Source organism: Rattus rattus, chromosome 5 (assembly GCF_011064425.1).
Source record: "Rattus rattus isolate New Zealand chromosome 5, Rrattus_CSIRO_v1, whole genome shotgun sequence".
Classification (NCBI taxonomy): domain Eukaryota; kingdom Metazoa; phylum Chordata; class Mammalia; order Rodentia; family Muridae; genus Rattus; species Rattus rattus.
Genome location: NC_046158.1, coordinates 26,948,070 through 26,960,970, shown reverse-complemented (window position 1 = coordinate 26,960,970; position 12,901 = coordinate 26,948,070). Strand labels below are relative to the sequence as shown.

The 12,901-nt window shown below is 37.6% G+C and overlaps 1 long non-coding RNA gene across 1 annotated transcript in view; it reads right to left on the bottom strand.

Moving 5' to 3' along the window:
• LOC116901391 overlaps window positions 1-12,901 on the bottom strand; it is a 183,415-nt gene that overhangs the window by 24,424 nt on the left and 146,090 nt on the right. The gene's annotated exons all lie outside the window — the stretch shown is intronic.

Sequence of the window (12,901 nt, the reverse complement as noted above, 5' to 3'; positions counted from 1 at the left end):
TCATACACGAAGAAAACAAATAGTGAGCATTTTTATTCATCAAGCATCACTCACCCTGAATTTTGCACATTTAATATAGTTATTATTCAAAACATCCTTATGGAATATATTCTGAACCATTTCTATCTAGCAAATTAAAAAAGCAAGGAAAGGAGATGAAAATAACACCAAAAGTTGACAGGTTTAAGTGGTAAGGCCAGGATGTAAACCAGGCAATTATTCTCCAAGATTCATAATATTAATTATTAAAATCACGTTTGCTTTGGAATTACTTGCATTATAAAACATAACATTTAAACAATAAAAAGATTTAGAAAAAACAGACATTAGTTACAATAGCACAGACAAAACTAGTCAAACTGAGCAACAAATATTTTAAATAGGCTGGTAGCTTGAGAGGAAAAAAGCAGGCAGAGACAGACTAGACTTGAAGACATATGAGACCAATCTGCCAGAGGTGTTTTATAATTTAATATGTAAAATATTGAGAATTTCATACTAGTACTATATTTTAGATCATTTCTAACCCTCCCTTTCTCCTCCAGCATCTCTGTGACTCTCTTAAAATTACTGACTTCTTGCTTGTTATGTATACATACACATGATTATAACGAATATTTTTAAAAATCAATTTTGAGTGTATCTGTTTTTCTTGCAATATATGGATGGCTACTAGATATGTGCCTTGTACCCAAAGAGGTCAGAAGAGGATACAGATCCTAAGAAACTGGAGTTACAGACAGTGTGAACCTTCATGTGGGTTCTGGAAATTACTGCTTCTCTACAAGAGCAATGAGCGCTCTAAACTGATGATTCTTCTCTTCAGCTCTACCTATCTGTGTGCAAATGTGCAACCCACCAAGCACATTTAGTGTTGCTCATGTGTAACTGTGTTAAGAGGGGAGAGCCTACAGAAGGGTTCGCAGGAGTTGCTGAGGTGCAAACTTGCGCAGAGCCTGTGTCAGCTCAGCCTCACTCTAGCACAGCGTTACTCACCTCCACTAAGTAATCAACGTCAACAAATGAGAGACTCGGAGAATCTTACACATTGGGACAGAAAGGGAGAAACAACGCATCAGTGTAGAGCAATGGCAGCACTGAGTTACCAAAGGCAAGGTGAACACGGTTTCTGAAACAGACAGTGATGGCCTGACCCCATATGGACAGCACAGGAAGAGTGATTTTATGGTGGCATGACTTCTTTGGATGTGTGGTACTGGCTATCAGTCATGGTGTTTTCAGGAATGAAACAGATAAGAAGCCTATTATATTTGTGTTTGATCTGTAGAAGTAGAAAAAAAAAAGTCTTGAACAGATGATAGGTTACATTGGACAGTAGCGACAAGAACTCTTGGGCCATGAGCTAATTTTCAAATTTGAGCTTCAGCACTCTGTGAATGAAGGTCCGGCCACCGCCCCACACACCTCCCAAGGAAGCACTGTGCTAAAATATCTGAGTTTTACTGTTAGCCTTTCTCCCACCATTCCCCAGAGAGACCTAGAGGCTTGTACAGTAAGAAATAAATGTATACTGCAGAGAACAATCAGACATTCTGGTGACTATTAGAGAATGGGTTCGGATTGAAAGTGATTCCAAGAGACTCAAAGATGCACTGGGACCCTCCAGGTAAAACAGAGTCTTATGGAAGCCAGATATTTAGTGAATTTAGGTTAAAGTGGGTCCAGTGGGTCCCTGTACTTATTATGTGGTTATTCCTTCAGTTACGGAATGTATAATTGGAATAGAAATACGGAAAGTTGACAGAAACTTTGTGCAAATATTATGAGCTATTACAGTTGGAAAGACCAAATGGAAGTCACTGGAGTTGGGTTGATCAAGAAAACCAAAACCAGGGGTTGGGGATTTAGCTCAGTAGTAGAGCACTTGCCTAGGAAGCGCAAGGCCCTGGGTTCGGTCCCCAGCTCAAAAAAAAAAAAAAAAAAAAAAAAAAAAAAAAACCAAAACCAATACTGTATCCCTGCAGAAATCAATTTCACAATCAAGGGCTTGAAAGATGTAGGGTTAGTACTGCCCATGACATGTCCGTTTAGTTCTCTCATCTGGCTGGTGCACAACACAGATGGATCATGGAGAATGGGAGTTGACTATTAAAAAATTAAGCAAGTAATGATTCATATGCCGATGCAGCCTTATTTGAGAAGATCAACTTATTTCATGGTACAAGGTAGGCAGCTATTAACCTAGGAAATGCCTTTTCTAGGTATCTGTCCATAAAGACCACTATGAGCTTTCAGCTAAAAAGGCCATCAGTATACATTTAAAGTTTGACCCACAGGGTATAGTAACTCTCCAGCCCTAGGCCAAAATTTAGTTCAAAGAGATCTTGATCTGCTTCTTCTATAACATATCAGTGGTCCACTATATGGATGCCATTATGGATTTGTTGGTAGTGTATATCAGAGGATAGGAAATGAATACAAATTTCAAGGACCTTCTATATCAGTGAAATTTCTCAGAGTCCAGTCAGGTGTGGCATGCAGAGACATCCCTTCTCTGACAAAGGGTAAGTTACAGTTGGACCCCTCTCACCATTCAGAATGAAGAACAAAGCTCCTCGATGGTCCTTTGGGGATTCTGGGAACAGCTCATTCCTCACCTGAGAATCTTGTCATATACCCAAATGACTTGGAAAACTGTTAGCTTTAGATAGGCCTTGGAATAGAAGGCTCTCTAACAGGTATAGGATATGAAGGCTACTCAGTACTTCCACATAAGATCAAGCAGACCTGATAATTGAGGTATCGATGACAGACAGCGTTTGGGGACCTTTGTCAAGCTGCTAATGGTAAATCATACAGGAAGGTCTTGGGATTTTGGAACAGAACTTTACCATCATTTAAGACAGTTATTCGTTCCTTTAGAGACAGCCCTTAGCTTGTTATTGGGCCTTAGTGGGATTTGAATGTTTGACAAGTTATCATGTGATCTAAGCTGCCTATGAAGAATTGGATATCATCCGACCCCTAAAACTATAAAGCACAATGCACACAGAAGCAATACATTAGCAAATAAAAGGTAAATGCATGTGATTGGATGAGCAGATTTCAAAAGCACTAGTTAGATGAAGAAGTTGCTCAGGTGCCTATAGACAATGAGGAGGAAATTTTCACAGTGGACAGAACTTTGGGCAGTAAAAATGGTCATATATTTTGCTTAGGAGAAATGGCCAATTGTGAGACTGTTCACTGATAAATGGTCTATAACCAACGGATTAGCTACTTGTAAAGAATGATTGAAAAAATTGGTCAGAAGGAAATTTTGGGAAGTATTGTGTGAATATCTCTCTCAAATTGGACAAAGGATATGAAGATAATTGTGTCTCATGTAAATGTTCATAAAAAACTGACTTCAGTAGATGGAGAGTTCAATAGTCAAGTAGATAGGATGTGGACACTCCATCACTTTTCAAAGCCATTCCTGTCATTGCCCAGTGGACCCATGAACAAAATGGCCATGGTGGCACAGATAGAGGTTATGCATGGGCTCAACAATATCAATTTCTACTCACTAAAGCTGACCTGGCTTCAGCTGCTGATGAATGCTGATCTGTCAGCAGCAGAGACCAACTGTGAGTTCTTGATATGGCATCATTCCTCAGGATGACCACCCAGTGACCTAGTGGCACATGGACCACACCAGAGCAATTCCTTCATGGAAAGGACAATGCTTTGCTATTTTTGGAGTAGATACATATTCTGATGATGATCTTGGTGTTCCTACATATAATGCTTTTGCCAAAACTACCACCCATGGACTTACAGAATCCCTTACCCAGCATTGTGGTATTTCACAGAGCACTGCTTCTGACCAAGGAAGTCACTTCACAGTGTAAGAAGTGCAACAGGAGCCCATGCTCATGGAATCCTTTTGTCTTACCATGTTTTCCACCCTGATGCAGCTGGTCTGAGAGAACAGGTAGAACCTTTTGAAGACACTGTCATAGCAACAGTGAGTATGCTGTAGCCAAGAAGGCTGAGACAGGGCTCTCTGAAAAAGTAGTATATGCTTTGAATCAGCATCCAATATATGATATAGTTTCTCCCATTGCCAGATTCATAAGTGCAGGAATAAAGGGATTGAAATGAAAATAGTTCTACTTATTATCACCCCCAATGACGATGGCATTTTTGCTTAAATTTAACTTAACTTTTTCTGGCCTAGAACTTTTGTTTCCAAACAGGAGAAAGTTCTTGTGTGGAGACACAACAGATATTCCATTCAAGTGGAAGCTCAGATTTCCACCTGGCCATTTTGGGTTTCTGATACCCATGAGCAAACAGGCTAAAAACCACCAAAACCCAAAACCAACCAACCAACCAACCAACCAACCAACCAACCAACCAACCAACCAACCAACCAACCAACAAATGAAACAAAACAAATAACAATGTTAGAAAGGGTTAATGATCCAGACTACCAAGGGGAGACTGGATTGGTTCTCCATAATGGAGGCATGAAAGATTCTGTTCAGAGGTGAGGGTGTTTCTTGGTGTTACAATATCCTATGATTAAAGTCAATAGGAAACTATAACAATCTAATCCAGAATAGGTAACAAAGGGACTAGACCCTGGGGATGAAGGTATGGACTGCTTCTCCGAGAAAAGAACCAAGACCTGCTGAGGTGCTTGCTAAAGTGTATTTCTGGAGGAAATACAGACTGGGTAGGAGAGGGAGATAGCTATAAATAACAACTAAGGCTGCAAAACTAGTTGGAGAAATGTGGGGTATAGTTGACGTGTGTGCATGTGCATGAGTGCCTGTGTGTGCATGAGTGCATGTGTGTGTGTGTGTGCATGTGTGTGTACAGGTTAAGAAACATTTGTATTTTCTTTACTTCTTCAATATGTAATGCAACATCAATTGAGACATTATCAGTGGTTATTATCTGAGTAAGTCATAAACCACTAAAAGACTAAATATTCTCAAGGGGAAATGTTACCTACTTTAAAATTTGTGGCTGTACATGACATAGTTATATCATGTTAGGTGGAATTATGGCTTCATTATTTTTCTTTGGAATTAAGCATGGCATAAAGTCACACAATTCTGGTCAAGTTGACAAGGATGGACTTGTGATGGCTAATCTTGATTGTCAACTTTACTACTCCTGGAAGCATCTAAAATCCAAGCAGCTGGGCACATCTGTGAGGGATTTTCTTGACTGGATGACACAATGTAAACCTGGACCACAGCACTGCAGCTTCAAGCGTCAGCCCACATAAAGTACACGGAGGAAGGTAGCTTGTGCTTTGGTCTGCTTGCCCTCACTCTTGCTGTTGAGGCATTCCTTCACTAGCATTACAACCTACTTCTTCCGGATTCCAAAGCAGGCTGAAGACCAGTAGATACATGTAGCCTCGTGAAATGTATAACTACTGGAGTCTTAGTCATCCTACTGGGAGACAGTTGTTGATGAACTAACCAAACCTCAGCTTGTAAGCTATTCTAATAAATATCCTTTTATATATATTCTACATATTTATATATACACATATATTTCATTCTTTTAGTCCCATTCCTCTAGAGAACCCTGCCTAATACACATTAGTATCATATTTTGATCATTTCTACCATGTCTCCTCGATGTTCTCTTCAATCCATGTTTGAACATCTTCTTTAAATATTGTTAAATATACATACATATGTATACATACAAATGAAATCTATTATTTTATGTGTATGAGTGTTTTAGCAGTATATAAGCATGTATGTGCATATTTGTTCCTGGTGTCCACAGAGGTACAATAGGGTGTCACATTCCCCTGGAACTGGAGTAATAAAGAGTAGTGAATCTTCATGTGCATATTAGGAACTCCATCTAGGTTCTTTTTGAGTAACAAATGTTCTTCAGTGCTAAGCTATCTCCCCAACCTGACATCTGCATATATAAATATACAACCCACCAAGCACATTATTGTAGATGTGTTCTTTGGGACTGTCTAATTCTCCTCTCTCTCAACAACTAATTGCCTATAGCTCTTCATCTAGGTGGGACCCTGTGAAATTCCCCTCACATTGGCATTCCAACTTGCTATTAGATCCTCTTCACAGCTTTGCTCCTGAGAGTTTTTTTTTTTTTTTTTGATTTATGAATCTGTTATTGGCATTTAGTAAGTAATGAAAAATTCATCAGAAATTCGGGCTCTGGAGATGATGGGCTTGGTATCTTTGTGAATTTCTTTTTGTTTTGTTTTGTTTCTTTTCTTTTTTTTCACTTTGCAAATAGGCTTTAACTAACAACGAACAGGCTCTTGCTGAGCACTTCAGAGATCAAAAGAATGTGCTTGTCTCTAACTTACATGCACCCCCATCTAGACTTCCAGTCCTTTACTCTAAAGCTTCGAGTGCTTTTGACCATTTCTGGCTACAAATGACTGCTCTGTATAGTCAAATGCATTCCATTTCAATGATTGCAGTATTTTTTAAATTATTCCTAATACTTTTATTTAACATTTTATTACATCTTATTTTAGTATCAAGGTGGCTGATAAATATTTTATTAGTTTTGTGGTACATTAAGTTCCTTGGATTTTAGTTTTCAATAACTTAGAATATTATTCTACACTTTTTATTGCTTTCACTTTTTTTTAGCATGTTAAATGCCCCTAAACATTCATACATGAGCATTTTATATTAAGGTTTACTTTAGTTTGGCCCATAGGTGTATATATGTAAATTTAAACTTAAGAAAAGATAGTATGTATTATTATTTTCAAAGTTAAGACTTATCACTTATACTGATTTTAGAATTATAAATTAGGCTTAGAATTGAAATAATATATTGAGAATGTAAGATGCGTTATTTAGTCACATATTCTTGCTAATTTTTACTGGTACTTGTTAGTCAACAGAAAATGGAAAAGGACCTGTTTTTTAAAAATATTTAATGGTCATAATAAAACACCCTTACAGCTGTCAACTTTTGCCTAAACAATTGATTAATTGTATAAACAATAATACTGTAGTTGGGGTTCATCCAGAAGCTGATTACCTAGTTATATTATAATCTCAAAAACAAATTTTTAAAGACAAAAGCAAAATAAAAATGCCTAAGCAGATCTTTCCTAAAGAGCAAGTAACAGCATGGAAACTGAACAGCATAAACATAAAAAAAGGAAAGAAAGAAATGAGGAAATATCCCTCTGATCCACTACAGGGAAGTTAAGAACACGGGAAGGAAGCATGGGAAGATGATATAAGGCCCCGCAGCACCAGTGGCCACAGAGGCCACCTGAAGCCTGCGTGCAGAACACAAGTGGCACAAGAAATAAGCCTTGCAGTTACCTATTACACTGAAACAGGACAATTTTTGCTTGAGAGCTTGTTTCAGTGGATTCTATCAGATCAAATGGTAGGAACTGGGCATTGGAAGACTGGTAACATATAACAAGAGCTTTCTACAAAATACAGAGGATTCATAACATTTATTATCTTAGAATAATCAAAAGGCATTCATGACCACTATGGTGATAATTAGTTCAAAAATAAAGTTCTATCTAGAAGCTAAGGTATACAAAAAATTTGCTATTTGTAATTAATGTTTTTTTTACTATGAAAATGCTTGACTACAGAAGTGTGCTTATAGCTACATATTATGAATAAGGCTTGGACTGTATATAGTCTTAATAATTACATTAATAAAGAAATATATCTGGATTCTGGTCTTCATATGTGCCCAGGAGCTAAGGATATCCCACAGCCCTCCATACCCAAATTCTACCTGGAGAGAGTTGGTCTCCCAGGAGTGCTGTCACTCCTAAGCCCACTGGTGATACTACCACTATTGCTCCAAAAGCTGTCCAGAGGGGGACCTGCCAGGAGCACAGAGGGCACAGGAACTGCGGAGTAGCCCAGGACAGAATCCTTCCAGTCTCAGTCTGTGCCCAGGAGCTAATGCTGTCCCACAGCCCTCTACACAAATTCAGTCTTGAGAGAGCTGATCTCCCAGGAGTGCTGACACACCTAAGATCACAGGCTCACAGGCCTACAGGAAGAACAAGCTCCAGTTAGAGACGGCAAGATCAGCTAACACCAGAGATGAACGGATGGCAAGAGGCAGGCACAAGAACCTAAGCAACACAAACCAAGGCTACTTGTCATCATCAGAACCTAGTTCCCCCACCACAGAAAGCCCTGGATATCACAACACACCAGAAAAGCAAGATTCGAATTTAAAATCACCTCTCATAATAATGATAGAGGACTTTAAGAGGGACATAAATAACTCGCTTAAAGAAATACAGGACAACACAGGTAAACAGGTACAAGCCCTTAAAGAGGAAACACAAAAATCCCTTAAAGAATTACAGGAAAACACAGTCAAACAGGTGAAGAAGTTGAACAAAACCACCCAGGATCTAAAAATGAAAACAGAAACAATAAAGAATTCACAATCAGAGACAACAGTTGAGATAGAAAACCTAGGAAAGAGATCAGGAGACATAGATGCAAGCATCACCAACAGAATACAAGAGATAGAAGAGAGAATCTCAGGGGCAGAAGATACCATAGGAAACATTGAGACAACAGTTAAAGAAAATGCAAAATGCAAAAAGTTCCATACACAAAACATCCAGGAAATCCAGGACACAATGAGACGATCAAACCTAAGGATAATGGGTATAGAAGAGAGCTAAGATTCCCAACTTAAAGGGCCAGTAAATATCTTCAACAAAATTATAGAAGAAAACTTCACTAACCTAAAGAAAGAGATGCCCATGAACATACAAGAAGCCTACAGAACTCCAAATAGATTGGACCAGAAATGAACTTCCTTCAGACACATAATAGTCAAATACTAAATGCACAAAACAAAGAAAGAATATAAAAATGGTAAGGGAAAAAGAAAAAAAGGTCAATTAACATATAAAGGCAGACCTATCAGAATTATACCAGACTTCTCACCAGAGACTATGAAAGCCAGAAGGTCCTGGGCAGATGTCATATAGACCCTAAGAGAACACAAATGCCAGCCCAGGCTACTATATCCAGCAAAACTCTTAATTAACATAGAAAGAGAAACCAAGATACTCCATGAAAAAAGCAAATTTACAAAATATATTTCCACAAATCCAGCCCTACAAAAGATAAGAAATGGAAAACCCCAACACAAGGAGGAAAACTACACCCTAGAAAAGCAAGAAAGTAATTCCCTTGCAACGAACCCAAAAGAAGATGGCCACACAAACATAATTCCACCTCTAACAACAAAAATAACAGGAAGCAACAATCAAACACTGGATACTTAGAGAGGGCCCAGCATTTTGCTGCATTCAGGAAACAAACATCAGTGACAAAGACAGATAATATCTCAGAGTAAAATGCTGGGGAAAAAAAAATTTCTAAGCAAATGATCCCAAGAAACAGGCTAGAGTAGCCATTCTAATATCCAATAAAGCCAACTTTCAACCAAAAGTTACCAAAAAAAAAAAAAAAAAAAGATAAGGAAAGATACTTCATACTCGTCAAAGGAAAAATCAACCAAGATGAATTCTCAATTCTGAACATCTATGCTCTAAATGCAAGGGAACCCACATTCAAAAAAGAAACTACAAAAGCTCAAAGCACATTCTGAACCTCACACAATAATAGTGGAAGACTTCAACACCCCATTCTCATCAATAGACAGATCATAGAAACAGAAATTAAACAGATACTATAAAACTAACAAGTTATGAACCAAATGGATATAACAAATATCTCTAGAGCATTTCATCCTAAAACAAAAGAATATACCTTCTCAGCACCTCATGGTATGTTTTCCAAAATTGACTACAAAACAGGCCTTAACAAATACAAGAAGACTGAAATAATCCCACGCATGGTTTCAGATCACCATGGACTAAGGCTGGCCTTCAATAACAATAAAAACAACAGAAAGCCCACATACATACAAATGCAGAACAGCGCTCTATTCAATGAAAATTTGGTCAAGGAAGAAATAAAGAAATTAAAGACTTTTTAGGATTTAATGAAAATGAAGACACAACATACCCAAACTTATAGGAAACAATAAAAGCAATGCTAAGAGAAAAACTCATAGATCAGAGTGCATCCAAAAAAAATTAAAAAAAAAATAAGAAAAATAGAAAAATTAAAGAAAAATGACAAGAAACTGCAAAAGTTGAGAGAGAATACACGGGCAGCTTGACAGTACACCTGAAAGTTCTAGAAAAAAAAAAAAAAGAAGCAAATACACTCAAGAGTCGACGACAGGAAATAATCAAACTCAGGGCTGAAACCAACCAAGAAGAAACTAAGCAAAAATCAACTATACAAAAAGAACTATACAAAGAATCAACAAAACCAGGAGTTGATTCTTTGAGAAAATCAACAGATAGATAAACACTTAGCCAGACTAACCACAGGGCAGAGAGATAGTATCAAAATTAAAAAAATCAGAAATGAAAAGGGACACATAGTAACAATGAAAAGGGACACATAGTAACAGAAACTGAGGAAATTTAAAAACTCAATCAGATCTTACTACAAATGCCAATATTAAAAAAAAAACCTGGAAAATCTGGATGAAATGGATAATTTTCTAGACAGGTAACAGGTACCAAAGTTAAATCAGGATCAGATAAACTATTTCAATAGTCCCATAACCCCCAACCAAAAAATAAATGAATAAATAAATAAATAGCCCAGGTTCAGATGGTTTTAGTTCAGAATTCTATCAGTCCTTCAAAGACCTAATATCGATACTTGTCAAACTTTTCCACAAAATAGAAACAGAAGAACCACTGCTTACTTCGTTCTATGAAGCCACAATTATGCTTATCCCTCAACCACAGAAAATTCCTACAAAGAAAGAGAACTTCAGAACATTTTCCCTTATGAATATGAATGCTAAAATACTCAAACAAATTCTCAAAAACGGAATCAGAGAACACATCAAAATGATCATCCATCATGATCAAGTAGGTTTCATCCCAGGGATGCAGGTATGTTTCAATATATGGAAATCCACCAAAGTAATCCACTATATAAACAAACTCAAAGGAAAAAAAACCACATGATCATCTTTTTAGATGCTGAGAAAGCATTTGACAAAATTCAACACCCTTTCATGAAAGTCTTGGAAAGATCAAGGCCCATACCTAAACATAGTAAAAGCAATACACAGCAAACCAGTAGCCAACATCAAATTAAATGGAGGAAAACTTGAAGCAATCCCACTAAAATTAGGGACTAGACAAGGTTGTCCACTCTCTCCCTATTCAATGTAGTACTTGAAGTTCTGGCCACAGCAATTAGACAACAAAAGGAGGTAAAAGGAATTGGAAGGGAAGAAGACAAAATATCACTATTTGCAGAAGATATGATAGTATACTTAAGTGACCCCAAGCACCCAAAAATTCCACCAAAGCACACTTACAGATGGTAAACAACTTTTGCAAAGAGGCTGGATATAAAATTAACTCAAATAAATCAGCAGTCTTCCTCTACTCAAAAAATAAACGGGCTAAGAAAGAAATTAGGGAAATGACACCTTTCACAATATTCACAAATAATATACAGTTTCTTGGTTTGACTCTAACCAAACAAGTGAACAATTTGTAGGACAAGAATTTCAAGTCTCTGAAGAAAGAAATTGGAGATCTCAGAAGACTGATAGATCTTCCATGCTCATGGATTAGCAGGATTAATATTGTAAAAATGGCCATCTTGCCAAAAGCAATCTACAGATTCAATGCAATCCCCATCAAAATTCAGTCAATTCTTCATAGAGTTAGAAAAAGCAATTTGCAAATTCATTTGGAATAAAAGAAAAACTCAGCATAGTGAGAACTATCCTAAACAATAAAAGAAATTCTGGGGGGAATCACTATCCTTAACTTCCAGCTGTATTACACAGCAATGATTAAAACTGCAGGGTAAAGTACAGTGACAGGCAGGTAGATTATGGAATAGAACTGAAGACCCAGAAATGAACCCACATTGTCACTTGATCTTTAACAGAGGAGCTAAAACCATCAAGTGGAAAAATGACAGCATTTTCAACAAATGGAGCTGTTTCAACTGAAGTGTCAGCATGTATCAGAATCCTCATTGATCCACATGTATCTCCTTATACAGAGCTCAAGTCCACATGGATCAAACACCTCCACTCTGAAATACCAGAAACTCTGAAACTAACAGAAGAGAAATTTAGGAAGAGCTTTGAACACAAGGGCACAGGGGAAAATTTCCTGAACAGAACACCAATGGCTTCTGCTCTAAGATCAACAAGAGACAAATGAACCTCATGAAATTGCAAAGCTTCTGTAAGGCAAAGGACACTGTCATTAGGACAAAACGGCAACCAACAGATTGGGAAAAGATCTTTACCAATCCTACATCTGATAGAGGGCTAATATCCAATATATACAAAGAATTCAAGAAGTTAGACTGCAGAGAATCAAAAAACCCTATTGAAAAATGGGGTAAAGAGCTAAAGAAAGAATCCTCAGCTGATAAATACCGAAGGCTAAGAAGCACCTAAAGAAATGTTCAATATCCTCAGTCATCAGGGAAATGCAAATCAAAACAACCCTGAGACTCCACCTCATATCAGTCAGAATGGCTAAGATAAAAAACTCAGGTGACAGCAGATGCTGGCAAGGATATGGAAAAAGAACATTTTTCCATTGTTGATGGGATTGCAAGCTGGTACAACCACTCTGGAAATCAATCTGGAGATTCCTCAGAAAATTGGACATAGTGCTACCTGAGGACCCAGCTATACCACTCCTGGGCACCCAAAAGATGCTCCACCACATAACAAGGACACGTGCTTCCCTATGTTCATAGCAGCCTTATTTATAATAGCCAGAAGCTGGAAACAACCCAGATGTCCTTCAACAGAGGAATGAAAACAGAAAATGTGGTACATT